The sequence below is a fragment of the Pongo abelii genome, chromosome 8 (genome assembly GCF_028885655.2).
Source record: "Pongo abelii isolate AG06213 chromosome 8, NHGRI_mPonAbe1-v2.0_pri, whole genome shotgun sequence".
NCBI lineage: Eukaryota > Metazoa > Chordata > Mammalia > Primates > Hominidae > Pongo > Pongo abelii.
In genome coordinates, this window is record NC_071993.2 from 83,246,712 (window position 1) to 83,266,751 (window position 20,040).

Below are 20,040 nucleotides of genomic sequence, written 5' to 3' on the forward strand. Positions count from 1 at the left end.
TTTTGTACTGATTTCACACACTCACACTTTCAAAAAAGTTGTCTTTGTTGATAATCTACTATGTGTTAGACACCAAATTGCATCAGATATTCTCTGCCTCCATTTAGCCTATGGACTAGGTGGGGAAGACAGACAATAAAAGAATGACATACATGAATATGGAACAGAAACTGTTCTAAGTGCTACAAAAAAGAGATAGAAGGTTCTGTAAAATGAGATCCAAATGATGCACAGGCATCAACTAGACCGGGCATACACGCAGAAGGCATGCTACATGGGGAAGTCCTCTAGAAGGAGACACAACAGGCAGCATGAAAGACTGAGGGAAGGTCGGGCGCGGTGGCTCATGCCTGTAATCCCAGCACTTTGGGAGGCTGAGGTGGGTGGATCACAAGGTCAGGAGTTTGAGACCAGCCTGGCCAACATGGTGAAACCCCATCCCTACTAAAAAAAATACAAAAATTAGCCAGGCATGGTGGCATGCGCTTGTAATCCCAGCTGCTCAGGAGGCTGAGGCAGGAGAATTGCTTGAACCCAGGAGGCACAGGTTGCAGTGAGCCGAGATTGCACCACTGCACTCCAGCCTGGGTGACAGAGCAAGATTCTGTCTCAAAAAAAAAAAAAAAAAAAAAAAAATACTGAGGGAAGGCCACACTGTCTGGAGTACAGAAGAGGAGTGAACTGCTTAAGTCTGGAGATGTCATCAGGTCCATCACCATGGGAGCCTTTTTAGCCGTATCAAGAAATATGCCTTTATCCTAGGACCAGTGAGAAGATTGAGGATTTTTGTTGTTTTTGGTTTTTTTGGTGAGGGTGTGGGGAGTGCTGTAGTTAGTTACATCATCAATTTCACATTTTGAAAATATATTTCTGGCTACCATGTGTAATATGGGTTGGCAAGGGGGAAAAGTACGCAGATCAGTGAAATATTTCGGTAGAGAGATAGTGATACCCTGGCCTAACAGAGAAGGATGAGGTGTTAGTGACTTCCAAAAGGTAAATGGATTCAGGAGATTACATATCTTTAGGAGGTAAAATTGACAGACCACCTTCTGTGATATCTGTGTGCACCCCACGAGGAAGTGTCAGGGAACAATGGAGGAGGAACATGTGTGTGAAAACAGATGCTAAGTTCAGTGTTGGATGTGTTGAGTTTCAGATGTCTTGAGACATCACGGGAGACAGCAAACAGACATTGGATTATGGGTGTGGGGCTTGTCAGAGATATAAATTTCTGACTCATCGTGACATTCATAGGTCTGGAGGCAGATAAGATTGCTTAGAGAAAGATAGTGAAGCAAGTTATAGAAGAAAACACTGAGACCAAAATGCCTGGAGGAAATCAAACCCATAATGGCCCAGTAGTGAAAGATGAGCCCACAGAGGATGAAAGAATAGCAAAAGAAACAGAAGGAAACGCAGGGATTCCTGGGTCATGGGGGGCAGAGGAGCAAGGGTTCTAGGAAAGTAGCAGTGGTCAGCTGAGTTGAAAGAAGACTGAGAACTGTGTGTTTTATTGAGCACGGATGGTGAATACTGGTCAGAGGAGAGTTATTTTTGAATTAAAATAAAGAGAAATTGCTAAGTGATATGTAAAGGAAATACAGTTGTAACTGGTTCTGTCTGTTGTCCTGCCGGTTTGAGAGTATTTTACATGTTCATGTCTTGTATCTGTCTCGAAAAGATTCTTGGGGAGTAGACAAGATAGAAAAATCACTGGCCTATTGGTGACCACTAGAAAGAGAGAGAAACTAGGATGGAGTTTGAGCATAGAACAGTCTGAAGTTGGCCGGCCACGGTGGCTGACGCCTGTAATCCCAGCACTTTGGGAGGCCGAGGCGGGCAGATCACGAGGTCAGGAAATCGAGACCATCCTGGCTAACACGGGGAAACCCCGTCTCTACTAAAAAATACAAAAAATTAGCCGGGCGTGGTGGCGGGCTCCTGTAGTCCCAGCTACTCGGGAGGCTGAGGCAGGAGAATGGCGTGAACTCAGGAGGCGGAACTTGCAGTGAGCCGAGACCGCGCCACTGCACTCCAGCCTGGGCAACACAGCAAGACTCCGTCTCAAAAAAAAAAAAAAAAAAAAAAAGAAGAACGTTTGAGGTTCTGAGGTCTGAATTGGAGAGAAAAGATTGAACCTGCCTACTAAGAGTATTGTATGAGCACAGCCCCACCTGTTTCTCCCATCAGTGGTGCTCCTACAGCCAGGGTAAATAAATGTCATGAAGCAGTGCTGGCTTGCCTCTCCCACCTGCTTGCATCGCTGTGTGGGGAGAGAGCCGGGGTGGAGGGAGCCTGGGACATCACAGAGCACATGTCTGGGGACTTCTGTGACCTACAGCCTCAGTTTTCCTTCCTGCTTCTGCTTCAGCACCAAAGTTGGAACCCCACCCAGAGTAGGGGCAAAGTGGACATCACTGTCTCAGCACAGGAAACAAGGTGATAAGGCAGAGGTTAGACTGCACTGCTGTGAGCTGTCACTGGGAGGTAAGAGAAGAAAGATGAGTGTCTATGATTATTTGCAGTAGTTTGCCTATGAAGAGGAAGTGAGAGATTAGGGGGCAACTGGAGAGAGATAAGGCTGAGTAAACATTTATTCATTCAACAAATATCAACCTATCTTATATGTACGAGGCATTAGGACTAGGACAGGCGCTAGGAAGACATTTTCCATCCCTCATGGGAAATCTACCATAAAATATACTTATGCCATAAAATAAATTCATGTGATAATCTCAAATGCATTTTGTAATCTGATGTCTTAACACAAGTGCAACATTTTTCCTCAGATTTAAATACTTACTTGATTTTTATAAAACAGTCAAATTTGTGTTTTAAGAAAGAAAAATAACACATCAACTTCTACTTTTTTCTCTTTCTCATTTTCTCTTTTCATTCTTTTCGCCTTTCAAATCAGACAATCTTGCTGTTGTCACTTATTATTAAAAAATATTTTCTAAAATGGCGTCCTTAACCCTGTGTTCAGAGCCTTTCACAGTGATATTTGACTGAAAAAAATCCTTTAATCTCCTATAATTTTTAGAGCATTGAATATTACCCCATGGAAGTCAGAAATGTGAATAAAGCAAGGTTTCCCTAGCTAGACTGTAAACTTCCTGATAGCAAAGGCACTGCTGGGTGTATAGCTATCTAGAATAAAGCCAGAGTACTATAAATGCGACTTTCATAGGAAGGGTACAATTAAGGATCCTTGGTTTGTAGAAGAGGAGGGTACAATGAATTCTTAACCAAGGGTTCAGGAAGACCCCTGAAGGAGGTGGCATTTAAACTTGCTGTTAATTCATGTGTTCATCGCATCACTATTCACAATAGCAAAGACATGGAATCAACCTAGGTGCCCCTCAGTGGTGGATTGGATAAAGAAAATGTGGTGTACATACACCATGGAATACTTCGTAGCCATAAAAGTAACAAAATCATGTCTCTTGCGGCAATGTGAATGCAGCTGGAGGCCATCATCCTAAGTAAATTATCACAGAAATGGTAAACCAAATACTGTATATTCCACTTATGAGTGGGGGCTAAATGTTGGGTACACATGGACATAAAGATGGGAACAACAGACACTGGGGACTACTAGATAGGGAGGGAGGGAGGGACAAGGGCTGAACAACTACCTATTGGGTACTATGCTCACTACCTGGGTAACAGGATAATTTGTACCCCAAACCTCAGCATCACACATTATATCTATGTAACAAACCTGTACATGTATCCCTTGAATATAAAATAAAAGTTGAAATTATATTTTTTAAAAAATAAAATCTTAGTTCTTTGAAATAAATAAATATAACTGTGTGTTAAAAGTTGAATATTTCAGGCCGGGCGTGGTGGCTCACGCCTGCAATCCCAGCACTTTGGGAGGCCGAGGCAGGTGGATCATGAGGGCAGGAGGTCGAGACCTATTATTATTATTAGAAATCCCGTCTCTAATAAAAATACAAAAAAAAATTAGCTGGGCATGGTGGTGGGCACCTGTAGTCCCAGCTACCCGGGAGGCTGAGGCAGGAGAATGGTGTACCCAGGAGGCACAGTTTGCAGTGAGCTGAGATCGCGCCACTGCACTCCATCCTGGGGGACAGAGCGAGACTCCGTCTCAAAAAAAAAAAAAAAAAATGTTGAGTATTTCAGACAGCAGAAAGCTACTAACCAAGGTCTCAGAGACAGGAAACAACTTTTGGCAGGGGTTAGGGGGTGGGGAGAGTTTGATAGTTAGGGGAGATGGTTTAGAATGTCTAGAGAGGTTATATGGAAAGTGATAAAACGTATTGATCTCAGATCTTGGAAAGCTGTGCTTGAAAAGTTTATCCTGTTGAGGTCTGTTGAAGAGCTGTTAGAAGTTTTCAAGCAAGGGGAGAAGCATGAGGTTTAAGAAAAAGACTAGAAGCACCCAGAAACCTGGGAAATGATGGGAGATTGGAAGCAGGAACACATTAGATGAGAGGTCATTGCCTACATAGGAGATGGAGGATGGTGGGTGAGTTTCTGAATTATGACAGTGACCTTGGATATGTCAGTGGGAAATAGGGCTTTTTGTATGCAAGGTGGCCATAATCTAATCATTGGATATGTGTGCTGTGGGGAGTAAGAGAATGAAGATAATGCCAAGTATCAAACCAGGGAGAGTGGCAGTGCCACTGATTTTAAGGAACAGGGAAAAAAGGCAAATTCAGGAGAGGATGGGGATGAAGATCTAGTTCACAAAAGCATCCAAAAAGATATAATTTAAGCTCTAGATGTGAATGAAATTGCTGCCAAGTGGAGAATCTTGTGGAAGGCCCACGTTTAAGGGAAGGCAGAACAAGAGAAACCAGAAGAAGAAAATTCAGGGGAGTTTCTTGAGATGGGAATTGAGGTTTCAGGGAAGTCAAGAAAAAGATGTGGATTTCAAGGAAGAGGCCTCATGCTGTGATTTGTTTCACTGATATAATCACTAAGTTGTGCCTTTTCTCTTTCTCTTCCTTTCCCTGTGGAACGGCCCCATGAAATCGGCTGTGCAGCTAGCTGTCCGTTTTGTCTCACATCTGGGTCCACACTTCATTTTTGCAGCTCTGCCCTTACTCATTAATGAGCAGCAACTGGCCTGGAGCCACCGGCAATCAACAATTTCCTTCAGAAACTCCTCCTTACTGCTGAGAAAATGACTTAAAGAAGCTGCTGTGTCTTTGTTAGAGAGGCACAGAAAGGGAGGAGAGCTGGATGATTTGCTAATTGGGAGTTATTGGTTTTGTATTTAAGGTTTTCCTGATTCAGGCTTCAGGTTTGTTTCTAGGAATAATACAGTTTTTATAGCAGTAATAACTCCCTCCAAGCAAAAGTACTGTTTTGCCCTTCAGTTTTTATATTACGTAGTCAGTCCTACTCATAAAATAGTCCATTTTATCTCAATGCCTCTATTTCAGGTTTTACATGAAAAATTTCTCAATGAATTTTTTATTAGGAGGATAAAATATTTGGTTTCTTTGGAGGAAGTGGTATGTTTTCTCCTAAGAATAGGACTTACAGGGTTTCTCCTAAGAATAGGACTTTGTTTTCCTTTCACCTAAATTACCAAGAAATTCAAATCCAAATTGTAACTTCAATCACTTCAACTGTGTTGACCAGTATATATGGCCTATATATATATTTATATATATATATCTTTTATTTATATTTCATTAATTTATTGGAAAGCACCTCAAATCCTCAAGGTAAAAAGAAAGTCATGGCATAAATAAATAATTTTACTGTTAACTAAATTCCTTTCCAAACATTATCTCATTTGACTGTCAAAACAGTCCCACTGAGTAACTGGTATTATTACTTCCACCTGGAAGATGAAGGCAGCATCACCAGGAAGTTAAGGACTTAAAGTTCACTCAGATGGAAACTATGAGTGCGATTTGACCCCAGATATTCTGTCTCCAAAGGCAGTAGTCATTTCAGCCTTCCTTGCTCTAACTTTTGTAAGCAGCTAGGAGATTTGTAAGTGGCATGTAGTTGGCTGGCATACTTCTCATTCTCATGAGAAATAATCACTGACATGAGAAACTAATATTGTTTGAGTGGCTTTCTTCTTGATAGTGAAACATTCCATGCTTGTATATATCTCTTTCCTAGGTTTTATAATAATCAAGAAGCACATGAAAGAGGCCTCTTCATCAAGCATTCTTGACTAAGTTATGAAAATGGAATTGAAGTTTATTTTCCCCCTTCATATGGTGAGTAACTACTAATTTAGGTAACAGAATTGGCTTTCCCCTTTCTTACAATATTTAACAAAGAAATGTAAAAGCATCTTGTGTAAAGATGGCATGACTTATGAATAATATCTAGATTGTCTTCATTATGTTTCACAAAAAATAGAAATATTTCATTTTTTAGTTCAATTATGGGTTTTATAAATTCTAGTTGAATATATTTTATCTGGTTTAGAATTTGAGTCATTTGGACCTACATATGAGTTTTGATTACTAAAATAACATAACTCTTCTACCCACTTTATACACAGTTAAAATTCTTTAGTGCGTAGCATTTTGTACAGGAAATTGACATGTGGACTCTGAAAAGTCATGGCCATATACAAGGAAGATTTAGAAATGACCAGATTGCTGTGTGTGGCATTTCTTTTTTTCCCAGATGCCTTAGCTTGGAGCATCCGCCCTTTTTGGCCTGGGCACTGAATGTCTTTAATTAGAAAATCTTATTAGAACTAGAGTCATCCCAAGTGAGTAAAATCAGCTTTTGAAAAAAGGTCCACATTATTGAGTTTTTTCCCCAGAGTATTGTGCCTAAAAAACATAGAATTATTTGAAATGGACAGTTTACTCTCCTTTGTCCACCCATAAAATTATTTGTTATTTTCACTCTTCATTGTATTTTATTTTTCTTCATATGTTTATATGTTCTAATGCATGTTTAAAAGAAAAACTGTCTGTGTGTAGCTGCAAATATTGTAAAATTTCATTTATTCCAAAGAATTAAGATGGTGGGCATATCTGAATTTGTGGGAAAGCTGAATTATAGATAACTCTTAAACAAATGTGGCTTTTATTACCTTTAACTACATATAGTAACTTCAACAAATCATAATAAAGTAGAAGTCCTTAAGGAGACCTGCTATAATAAATCATATGAACATTTTGTTATTAGCATATAGATTGGATGTATGTAGGAACTTGTAAAGTGCCTGAGGTTCCTTGAAAATTGTTTATTCTGAGTCTAAAAAGTGTACATAAGACTGAAAATAAATGTTTAAAACACCATATATTATCCACCTATAAATAAAGTATTTACAAAACAGAAGTAAACATCCACCCAGCTCATAAACAAATTATCAAAAGATTTTAAGTTTATTGAAGTCCCAAATTAATGAGATATTACCATGTGTGCATAAATAACTTAAAGAATAAAATTTGCTGATCCTTCTCTCATATGGGTATTTGTGCTAATGAACCAGGGTCCTATTTACACTATTAGTCCCCAAAGTAATTGCTTATTTGAAGAAGTTCTGTCTTATGGGTTTTCAGTTAATTAAATCTATTTGCATTTTATGCACACATTTCAAATTCTCAAGCCCTATGTTTCATAAGCCAGATTCAAATATGTTCATGTAATAATATCTCTCATTAAGGCTGTAGTCTTTCATTTTTAAAGGAACTTTCAGAATAGCCATATGCATAAAACACTTATTAATAAAATCCTATCAATATTTTAGAAAAGTCAATCCATTAAATGTTATTTTTTTACTTTAAATTTTCCTATTCTTAATGGTGATTACTGTGCTGAGCAGACTTCCAATCTCTAATGTTTCTGTTAACTTAATTTATTCAATAACTTTTTCCTTTGATTTTGCATGTCAGTTTTTAACTTCTAATATGCCTTTACAATTACAAGCACCCTTTTCAAGGTACGTGCATATTAACCAGTTGATCTTGCCTGCCCAATTGGAGCAAAAATACGGAGCAAAACTTTTCTAATTTTAATACTGAGGAACAGAGTACAATAATTCAGAAAGTTAGAGAGATTTTAAATGGTATAGTTTTCAGGTAGTTGTCAAATATTTGACCAAGAAGTTGGGAATTAAAGTACGTAAGTGATAAAAATTGTAAACGTCTTCATTACATCCAAACTATGGAAATCTTTCATTGCTACCCTACCTTGGAAGCTTGAAAAAGATACTGAAATTAGGACGTAGAAGAAGTAGAGGGACAGGCCAGAAGGAGGGTGGGGCCGGGAAGCTCTGCAGGGTCCATGCTGTGTAGCAAGGCAAGGCCAGACATTGGGGAAGGTACCCAGGGGTACAATTTGGAAAGCAGGTTTGAAATCTAGTTTTGAAATCATGCCTTACTAAACTATCTTTAGGGGGTTATTACATGCTCACCTGTTTCAGTGTTTAGGTGTATTAGAGTACATCTAGGTGTATTCCTCTTTGCAAAGATGTAAAATGCAAAATCTGAAGACATTTAGATTCAAAAATTCCAGCCTAGTATTATATCTGAATCAATAAGGAGTAAAGTATCCAAGAAGAAAAAAGAAAGAAAGAAATGATATCCTAAAATCAGGATAAGCATGACACTTATTTTATTCTTTTACATAAAACAATATTGGACAATAATGTGCTTTTGTACTCATCTTAACATGGGATTATACTATAACTATAAGAAGAAAAACAATTTTTGATACCCTGAAAAATCATATGTCTTATAATAAGCAAATTTCATTCAGTTAATTGTTATTTATTCATTTAAGCAATGATCTATGTAAAGCGTAATACCAATGGTCTCCTAAGAAGATATCATTTTCACTGGAGTCACCCTAAGGAAGCATTTCTTCTCATTTAGAGAAAGTAGGGATAAAGCACTTGTATTACCATTTGTATAAATTTTTAATACTGAATAAAATATTAGTATTTAGCTTAATATTGATTCCCAACATAATATTCCTCCATAATGGCATGCTAATTGGTTAGAATTAAATCAGACAGATTCAAGAACACTGAGAATAGACCATCTAGCACTTGTAATTTTTTTTCATTAGTTTCCAGAATTCCAGTTAAAATGGAATTAATCTGTCGATTAAAAGACCATGGAACAATAAAATTTCTGTGCCCTATGTCATGTGCACTGCCTTTCTCTCCCACTGCTCCATGCCCACCATAAGAAGGAGCAGAAGAGGAAAGAGGGCAAATGAAACGCACATGAAATTCACATGTGAATTTCAACCTCAATGTCACTGTGTTCAAGAGCGAGACAGTCTACATGCATTCTAGCTCTGTAACTTACTATCTGTGAGAACTTAGGCATTTTACATAAGTCTCTGGGAGCCACAATTTCCTCATCAGTAATATTAGTCTAGCAGTATCAGCCTCTTAGAGTCATAGAGGAAGTAAAACAGAGGTTCCCAATGGGAGGAAATTTTGCCCACCAGGAGACATTTGGTAATGACTGGAGATCGTTTTGGCTGTAATAATTGGAGGGGTTAAGTGTGCTACTGGTATCTAGGGAGGCCAGGGATGCTTGCTAATATCCCTAGATGCACAGGACGGCCCCCAACAACAGAGTCATCTGGCCAAAAAAATCAATGGTATCAAGGTTGACAAACCCTGGAGTAATGTGAAGTAATATATGCAATGAGCACAATGCCTGATACACAATACACCCTCAAAAATATTAGTATAATTATGTTGTTACTGTTGTCATTTGAGAAAGAACTCCACATCACCCAAATGGTATCAGTACTGAGTACTATCAACAGTTCAGCAAGCCCATCCCAGTACAGTTAGTCATGCCTATCTGCTAAGTTATCTACTCGAAGTGGCCAATATATAGGTGCCTTTAGGAGTAGAGTGACCCACTTAATACTTGACTAGTCTAGAAGGCACATAGATATGATTATAGCAAAGTTCATGGGCCGCCATTTAATTTCTCAGAAAGTAGTCATTTAATCTTCTTAGAAATTGGAAGAAATAGAAAAAGACAAATAAAAAGTAACTTACAGGCCAGGCACAGTGGCTCACGCCTGTAATCCCAGCCCTTTGGGAGGCCGAGGCCAGTGGATCACCTGAGGTCAGGAGTCTGAGACCAGCCTGGCTAACATGGTGCAAACCCATTTCAACTAAAAATACAAAAAATTAGCCAGGCGTGGTGGTGCACGCCTGTAATCCCAGCTACTTGGGAGGCTGAAGCAGGAGAATCACTTGAACCCAGGAGGCAGAGGTTGCAGTGAGATGAGGTCGCACCATTGCACCCCAGCTTGGGCAACAAAAGCGAAACTCCATGTAAAAAAAAAAAAAAAAGTAACTTATAGTACCAAGTGACTGTTAATTTTTTAACTTCTGCTGTTATTAATGCATCAGGAGTCTCCTGATGATCATGTTTCACTTTATAAAATAAGCTAATATTTGGACAAATGGCTCAGAAATATGGTCTGATTAATATAAGATCTTGATTAATTGGTTATATGATACATGAATATTATCAATTTCAAAACCAGTTGAATGCATCAAAATAGTTTTGACTTGATGCTAAACTATTTTAAGGGGGGAAAAAATCTTGGTTAATGCAAGAGTTTTGAGGTCAGACGTGAGTTTGCATTTCAGCTTTACCACCTTCAAGCTGTGTGACCTTGGATAATTTACCTAATTTCTCTGCACTCAGCTTCTTCATCTGTTTAATGGGCATAAATATACCTCGTAGGGCTCTTGAGGGAATTGAGACACAAAATATTTGGCATATATGAGAAGTGAGTAAATGAAAACAGTTATTATTTTCATCATCTTTATTATTTTGACTCTAAAGTAATTCTGGGGACCTCACATTGCCTTGGAGTTCTAATTATAGCCTTCTCTTCTCATTGTAAAGAATGATAACTATGATGTTAAGTACTTTTTACTGACAGAGAAACTTCAAATGACATTCGTTACCTCAATAAACAAAAATCTTAGACTCATTTCAAAAAAATTCATTTCTGAAGAAAAAAGAAAACTTACATATCAAACATGGAATTTCCCAGTAAGGATATTTTTAAGGAAATGGCAGATTTCCAAAATTAAAGAATGAATAATGTACACATCTTTCTAGCATATTTTAATATAGTTGATAATCCACTTTTTAATTAGCCACCTAATTATAAACCATTACAAATTTCCCCAGGTGAATGTAGTAACCTACTTCAGAGAGGGAAGTGGCTCTTTGAATGGGCATTCCTACTGTGAAATTTGACACTTTTTCAGTCCCAATTTGTTCTAAACTTAAACAGCTCAGGAGAGATGGGAAAGAGCTCTGTTTCATAACCTAATCATTTCTACTGCCAGGAAGGTTGAGTAGAAGGCTAAATTCTAAATTCACCTTTCATCAATGTTTAGATTTTTCCTTTTTCTTTATTCCCCAGAGAAGACCCCACTTTTTATGTGTGTTCCCATCATTCGTATGTTCTAAGTTTGAAAATAAAACATTTACAAATTAATCAAAACTCTGGGTTGCTTCATTTTTCTTGGTGGTATGCTTTCTGCTTAGCTCATGTTTCCCCAACTTAAAACTCTCAATAAGCAGAGGACTGAAAGGTACCTGAGAAGAGCATCTCAATGTCATAATAGACACTTGTTTGATTCCACAACCCAGACAGTGTTAAGGAGGGACATTTTTAATCTATTCCTTAGCATTCGATGCTTGAAGTTCCCAAAGTTTAATCATTTTTTTATCGTGTATTCATAACCTTAGTCAAAACTGTGTTCAACTTACCAATTGGTCCAGCGGACATTTATTGATTTTTGTATTGAATTCTCTCTTCCAGCCAGTTTTACCTTTGTGTAGTTACAACTCTAATATGTTTGCATTTTATTGTAAACTATCACCTATCATTAATGTCTTGCTCATATTCATTAAGCTAATGCAAAGAGGAGAGTTGAACTATTAATTTTAATGATTTTAACTGATCACTTTGCTTCCACCCTTGCTTCCTACAGTCTTTTTTCAATAAAGTATAAATCATATAATTTTGCTCCTTGACTCAGAATCCTCCATTGGCTCCCTGTTTCACACAGAGTCAGCCAGCAGTGACCTGCCTGACCTCACTTCTTTCCGGTTCCTCCCTCTCCCATTCTACTCTATTCCAGCCACCCTGCCAGAACATATAGTATGTTTCTGCCTCATGACTTTTTCACTTGCTGTTTGCTCTGTCTGGGACACTTTTCTTCAGTCACACATCCATGACCCGCTCTCTCACTTCCATGAAGTCTTTTGTTCAAATCTCACCTTCTCAACAAGATCTTTACTAACTACCCTTCTAAAAATGTAATCTCTTCCCACACTTCCTAGTTCCCTTTTCTGATTTATTTCTCTCTTTGATACTTGCCAACTTCTGATAAATGATGTAATTCACTCATTGTTACAGTCTTTCTCCCTCATCTAAAACATAAGCTGCAGGCAGGCAATGATTGTTGTTGACTTTCACTAGTGTATCCCAACCATGTACTCCAGTGCCTGGTATTGGTTAAATTGAATTGAAGTCGAATTGCACCCTTATTCACCTCATTTCTTTTCCCTCAGAGCCTTAATTTGCCATTCTGCAATATAGTGATTGTATATTCTGGTGTTCTGCCTTTATTATAGTTTGTTTAGGAAAACTTTGATCCCCTTACCCACAGCTGGATTTATGAGATGCAGAGCCTGGTTTCATTGTATTTTCTTTTTGACCATTGATAAACTTTAACTAGGTAAGTTTGCATTTTAGCCATATTCCTTTCCTTATTATTTTTCCTATTGGGCAAGACACTGTTATCACCAAAATGGTAAATTTACTGGAATAAATTAGAATCATGATCAAAACACTCCTGGGTAAATCCTGAGGCAAAAAGAGGTAGATATGGATGAAAATGACAAGCTCCACAAGCAATTAAATGAAAAAACAAATGAGGATTAGTTTCCTTTGAACCTAGGCACACTTTTACTAGCACACATGTTCCTAGCATAAATATTAGAGCCTTGAACCTGGTTCGAGAAAATACCTACCTACTGATGACAAGGAAGCCATAAATATAATTTATGACCAAAGATTAGTCACTGTTTATTATTGCTGGTGACACATGATACATAGGGGGAGATTTGGCAGTGTTTCAGACATCTCCAGCCAGCCATTTATCATTTCGTAGAAGAAGAGGAGGTATTTCTATATTAATGGCCTCTATAAAAGGAAGTGAGTAGAGGAACATCTGATATGTTTTGTCATTGAGAATCAAAGGGACATTGACAATGTTAAAAATGTGCTGAGTGGATTACAGGTTTTGTATAAGCAGTTCTTCAAAATAACAATGCTCTATTAAAAAAAGAAGAAGAAGAAGTAGAAGAAGAAAGGAACTATGTTCTATGTTGCTTAGCTCTCTCTTGTGCCCTTGAATGACATTTCTGGATGCGAGCTGAGAAACAAAAGCTTGGTTTATCTCTAGAGCCGGCAACATTTTGAGCAGCTTGATAGCCTTGAGACCCTGCTGACTCACAGCCATGCTGCTGTCCCAGCATGGGTTTACACTGCAGATCATTTTGATACAATACGCAGAGACCCAACATACCCACCCTCACTCCCAACTTAGCATTCATTCTCTATCTCAGTTTATAATGTAGAATAAAACAAAGCCCAAAGCATGTTAGTAACTTCCACTTGATTGAGAAATGCAAACCCATGTTCCCTTTGTAACTACTATGTCTATGCAAGTGGAGACATAAAGCCCTTTGGGAGAAGACTTTAAATATGGGGTTGGAGATGTGAACAGCCAGGAACTTTGTCTCAGAAACGGTAGGAATAAGCCACTAAAAAGTTGTTTTAACATGGCCAATAACTTCCGTGATGCTTTGCAGAATTCTGAAGACACCATTAAAAATTAAATAAAAAGCCTCAGCTCAGTTTTGTGTATGATTCAATAGGCAAAAATATATATTTAATGCAGAGGATGTTGAATCTGAATTAGTACAAATATTATTAATTTAATGTTCATACTGCATTTTATGGTTTATAAACTGCTTAGCAATAATTTTATACATTTTTCCTCACAGCAGCACTGTAAAATATATCAGCATTTTATTTTCCCGTTTTATAGATGAGGCAACCTTTAATAAGTGATCTATTTCTTTACTGTGCATATTGGTTAACGGGTAAATGATTAATTTATGTCTACATGAACTTCATCATGCAGAGTATTTATTTTAGTGTGAGTTGGTATTTATTTTACCCGCAAAGCATTACAGTATCCAATTATATATGCATGTTTTAAAGGCAGTAAAGCAGCCACCAGTAGTTAATGCAACAGTAAGTCAGAGATTTTTAAATCCACATAAATTCTGAGTTAGGGTATTTAAATCAACCATCCCCTTTTCACCCCCTTGGTTCATGTGGGTGAGAAGTGGTCCTTCTATAAAATGACATCTGGGGATTGGGACAGAAAAGATGTATTGAGATTTACAGAATTTACAATATTAACAGTAAAATAAAGAACCAAGTGGTTTATAATTACATTTGGTGAGAACAAAGTAAACAAATCTTATCATTTGCCTCTGCCTGTGGAATAGCTTGTGATTGTAAGGCATCGTTTTTGGTCTCTTTCTTCTTTCACTCTCTGCCTTCATTTCTTCCTTTTGTTTTCTTTATTAATTTTTGCATCAGTAAAATGGTTGTCTTAGCTGCTTGTATGGAGGAGCATAAGCAGCCATACATAAGTGACATATTAAGGTTTCATAAATGGGGCAACACCCCCTGAAGCTGTCGTTGGCATTATTTCTCCATATTGCATTATATTATATTGAGCTATAAGTAAAATTGCTTCTTTGAAAGTGTATGGTACTTAAAGGCCAAGGATCTTGAAATGCTCCTTAAGCACTGACTCAGCTAATACACTTCTAATATCATTCTACTACTCTAATCCTACAATTTAGAGAGGAGAAAACACCAAAAATTTCAGTCATTTTATTCTAAGTCAGAATTTGTTTACTTAGAAACATGCCTTCTTTCCATGATAATTTATAATATATAATTCTCCTTCATTTACAGATCTCAAGACTCTTAAATTTAGCCAATGAAGCTAAGATTTTAAAAAATTTATTGCAAGGAGTCCCTGCCCTAATTCCACATGCAAAAGTTTCTGATAAAGTCTAAAGATTGGCTTGTTAGCTGAGCTGTCAAAGGCACAGATGATTTAAAACACATTTTGTGTGTTAAATATTAAACTCTTTCTGAATCCAGAAATTCTCTTTCAAATTTAAAATGTATTTTTGAAACCAAAAAGTACTTACAAATCCAGAAAGTGCTCTGATGTGAATTTAAAGGAAATATTTTTATTATTAAAAATTTTGTACATAGTGAAATATAAAACCCATTACATTAGATCTACCAATAAGACAACATATTATGAGGTAATATTTTTAAATGTGTGATTTCCTGTTGGGCCTGTTGGACAATATCTACTTAATTGGGCATAGAAGTTTTAAAAACTGAATCTTTAAAACAAACAAGGGGCATTACTACAGAGGAATGTCACTGAAATATTCGTTTCAGACTTCTTGCATAGAGACTGGCTATAAAGGAACGAGACGGGGCTGTACTTCAGTATACAGTTGCCTAACTCGGAGTTAGATACACTTGACCTGTGAGTGGGCATTGTAGATTATTTTTATATAATGAAGGCTTTTACTATATGTATATAAATATGGAGATTTCAGCGATCTTACTCTCTGTGATAAAAATAGAAAAGAATATATATATATAATATATATACAGTCAAAAGAAGCATTTCAAATATTCGAGTACAAATTAAATATGTGAAGTACATAAAGTTTCTCCTTTAAAAAATCCTTCCAGGTAATAAAATATCCTAATGAAATGCTGTTACTGCTTTCCTTATGTGCCACCGTTGCAATATCTAGTACCCCTGGGCTTTTCCTACTCCAAGACTTTTTCGATGGCATTTATTATTCCCATTTACATTTATTTGACCCATATTGCAGCTTCTAAATTGGATATATCATTTTCCCCTGAGAATTTCTTGTCCTTACCTAGCCTTACAGGAGAAATGTGAATTTATATCACTTTCTAGTGCAACAATGAACTGACTGGGCAGAGAACCAGATAAGACTCCTCCCTTCCACTTCCTCATTTTCCACCATCCCCTTATAGATCATGAGGTGCAAGTGAGCATCCCATTATTGTAAATGTTGAACTGGGCTTGATTCCCAGGTTCTCAGTTTTGTAATCTCAGAACCCATTATTACGGTGTTTCTGTTTTCATTGATTGTCATCTTTGTATGTATTATTCTGTTAGCTTTTGCCAAAATGAAACATTTCGAAGAGAGATGCTTATATGGAAAAACTGAAAAATCATTTTGTTCATGCTAAGTAAAAACACTGTATTCCCTTTCAAAGAGAATTTATATATAATCAGGTATTCATGATTTTTCAGAACAGCACGTGGAGAATGTTACTGAAACTCCATCTTGCTTCCACATAAAGTCAGCACAGCACTTAGTCAATTATTACCTAGTATTTCCATGCAAGTGAATAAGTAGCATTTTAGCTTAAAATTTCAGCATTTAGTTTACACATCACTTAAAAACTCTTATGAGTAAACATGCTTATCCATTAGAAATTGTTTTTATTTGATAGTGCGAGTACAGAAAAGCGAGAGGCAAAAGGGCAAATGCAGGCAGTGTCTTTCCAGCAATTGATAGGACAAGGAGATTCTGGGCCAGGAACACAAGTCTCTGGACCATGTAGCAAATGTATCCCTGGTGAGAGAAAAATGCATTAGGTTGTCATGGCCTAAAAACACCAGCCATTTACACGTTCCGACGAATTCCCCTGATTCTGAACCCAGACTAACTTGGTAACCAGTTCATTGATTATGATTCTCCTTCCCATATACTTGGATTTATATCTATATCTATACCTTTAGAGAAAAATACAGCAATCAGTCAATATAGCTCATTAGCTTGATGGATATATTTTTATTGTAAATTAGTATATTGGCATGCTGCTATAAGGAAGCATTTTAATTAATGTGGTTGTTATCAATGAGGTCATTTTAAGATCATACAGCTCTCAGCCACACATACAGAGGTAGAAGTTCCATTTCTGGAACAAGAGATGAGTCATTTCTTATTCACATTTGCTTATAAAAAATACAGTCATCCCCATACATGCCATCATGATGCCTTCTCTACCCCACAGAAAAGAGAACTAATGTTTATAAGAAATTACAGTCAATTTACCACTATCCTCAGAGAAATAAAGTCTCTTCTGCAGGTTCCTGCAACCAGTAAGTAATTAGAGGTGACATTAAAACTCAGTTTTGACAGATGTCCTTTCAACTAAACTTGTGTCTCTGCCTAGAATCAACTACTAGCAACATGCCCTGACTAGGAGAAACAGATGAGATTTCTTTGGCTGCTAGAGAATAAACACTGATCATATTGGTTACTTCTTCTAAACAAGTCTAAACTCAAATCCCATGCCCAAGAAATGGGTGTTCTGTACCGGCCCCCCCAATCTCAATGGATGTGTAGAAAAACCTTGTCTAATCATTTAGCTGTGTATATTTTTTGGAGTCTGATTTTAAAATGAATGACAACACAAAGGCATTTTGTTCATAGTGAACTTAAGTATTCATTTTATTCTCCTTATCTTGGAATTTGAAAAACAAAGAGAAAGTATAGTTATTTTATCAAGCAGTTTAATAGTTGTCTTTCATGTCTATTTCTATCTCTTGATTTAGTCAGAGCATGTAATTAGTCATGAACCCAGTTTCCATTATTACGTTTTGTCAATTGAAATATTGTTTTGTTTCCAAGTATACATTTATATTATTTACCTATAACTAATTTGAAAATGGTTTTAAATATATGTATTTGAAACTGCTGGAAAGAGGGGTGACAACACTCTTAACTGATTATAGACTTAGTGATGCACAGGTAAAATATTTTAGATTTGCACCACACAGTTTAAGTATTAGGAGTACTATATTTCATGTTATGGAGATAGAAAATTCTGATGACTATTTTTTATCCTAAAGAATAACAGACACCAAATGGCATTTATTCAGTCATTTTGATTTAGTTTAATAAGGTCATTCTTCCATCTTCAGGTAAACTATTTGGCCTAAACTACTTCAAACATTAGAACCTTTACTTTGAGAAAAGATCATCATCAAAGATAAAGTTGTATCACCTACATCGGGAGCTCATTTCAGTGTTTAGTGTCCTTCCTCACTTTGAAGAAATTCTTCCTAACATATAACTCAAGTCTCCAAATGGCCCATATGTTCTCTTCTGCAAGTAATGTAATAAATACTTAATTATTTTGCTTATTCTTGATTTTTCATCCTTTCAATGCCCAGTTTGAATCTACGTTCTTTTCCCATTATCCCAGGCCACCAGGTTTCTCCTAGTCTAGTATTGCTTCATGGGCCTTCTGTGTTACTGATGGCATTATCTCAGTTGTTGGTGTTGTTTCTTTTGAATATGAAACTCAACAAGTGTTGCCCTCCTCATTTAGTTCTGATGTTTCTATGATGTAATCCCTAAATTACTTTTTTCAGAATTCCTTCAGAAATGAAGTGCTAATTAAAAACAACAACAAAAAAGAAGGCTGTTAAGAAGGCTCAAATACAGTTTATGCTAAAAATTTTAAAGAAGACGATGGACAATTTTCTCTCTTGGATGCTGTTTTGAATGTAGACAGAAAGATAAACTAAATGACTCCCTGGTGATCTCCTAGCTCTGTGATTTTGTAATAATCTTAGCTTGTAACATCTCATTTTCTGCAACCACTAAAATCTTATCTGCTCTGAGATATGTGCGTGTTTAACAGATGAGAACCTTTTAATAGCGGAAAGACGCTGCTTGTTTCCTCAGAAGTAATTTTCTTAATAATTGCTTACCTTTATATTTGAGGCAGCCCATACTGAATCCTTAAATCCAGAGAAAATCATGAAAAAAAATTAACAGACATACTATATAATGATATGCAATCAGTCCTTGGCTTTTGCCTTTGTTGCCCGGCATTAGAAATATTTACTTCTATAGTCATGGTTTAAGGATTCATGAACCCGATTTTTTCAAACTAAAATCATTCTTGCTTTCGACACTGCACTTGTTTCTATTTAAACGGGGAGTTTTGTTAACATCAGTGGATATTTTGCCTCCAAGTGAGGCTACCTTCTGAGCAGGGTTGCCATAGAGCAAACTGCATTTGACAAGGCTGTCTGGGGAAGATTTAGCAGTAGTTAGATTAAGCTTGAGCTTGCCATTTAATCCACCACTACTGGTATTGTGTACTAAGCCGATGATCATACTTAGAAGCACAACAATTAGGTTATTAGTTTTCTTTCTTTTTTTCTTTTTTTATTATACTTTAAGTTCTGGGATACATGTGCAGAACATAGAGGTTTGTTACATAGGTATACACGTGCCATGGTGGTTTGCTGCACCCATCAACTCATCATCTACATTAGGTATTTCTCCTAATGCTATCCCTCTTCTAGCCCCCCATGCCCCAACAGGCCCCAGTGTGTGATGTTCCCCTCCCTGTGTCCATGTGTTCTCATTGTTCAACTCCTACTTATGAGTGAGAACATGCGATGTTTGGTTTTCTGTTCCTGTGTTAGTTTGCTGAGAATGATGGTTTCCAGCTTCATCCATGTCCCTGCAAAGGACATGAACTCGTCCTTTTTATGGCTGCATAGTATTCCATGGTGTATACGTGCCACATTTTCTTTATCCAGTCTATCATGATGGGCATTTGGGTTGGTTCCAAGTCTTTGCTATTGTGAATAGTGCCACAGTAAACATACATGTGCATGTGTCTATAGCAGAATGATTTATAATCCTTTGGGTATAAACTCAATAATGAGATTGCTGGGTCAAATGGTATTTCTGGTTTTAGATCCTTGAGGAATCGCCACACTGTCTTCCACAATGGTTGAACTAATTTACACTTCCACCAACAGTGTAAAAGCATTCCTATTTCTCCACATACTCTCCAGCATCTGTTGTTTCC

At 37.1% G+C, this 20,040-nt stretch overlaps 1 protein-coding gene across 3 annotated transcripts in view; it reads left to right on the forward strand.

Annotated features, from left to right (window-relative positions):
- Positions 1-20,040, forward strand: part of RHOBTB1 (Rho related BTB domain containing 1) — a 132,570-nt gene that overhangs the window by 9,901 nt on the left and 102,629 nt on the right. For all 3 annotated transcript variants that reach the window (XM_054521823.2, XM_054521821.2, NM_001159716.1), the window contains 1 exon segment: positions 6,124-6,224. The gene's annotated coding sequence lies outside the window, so the exon portion shown is untranslated.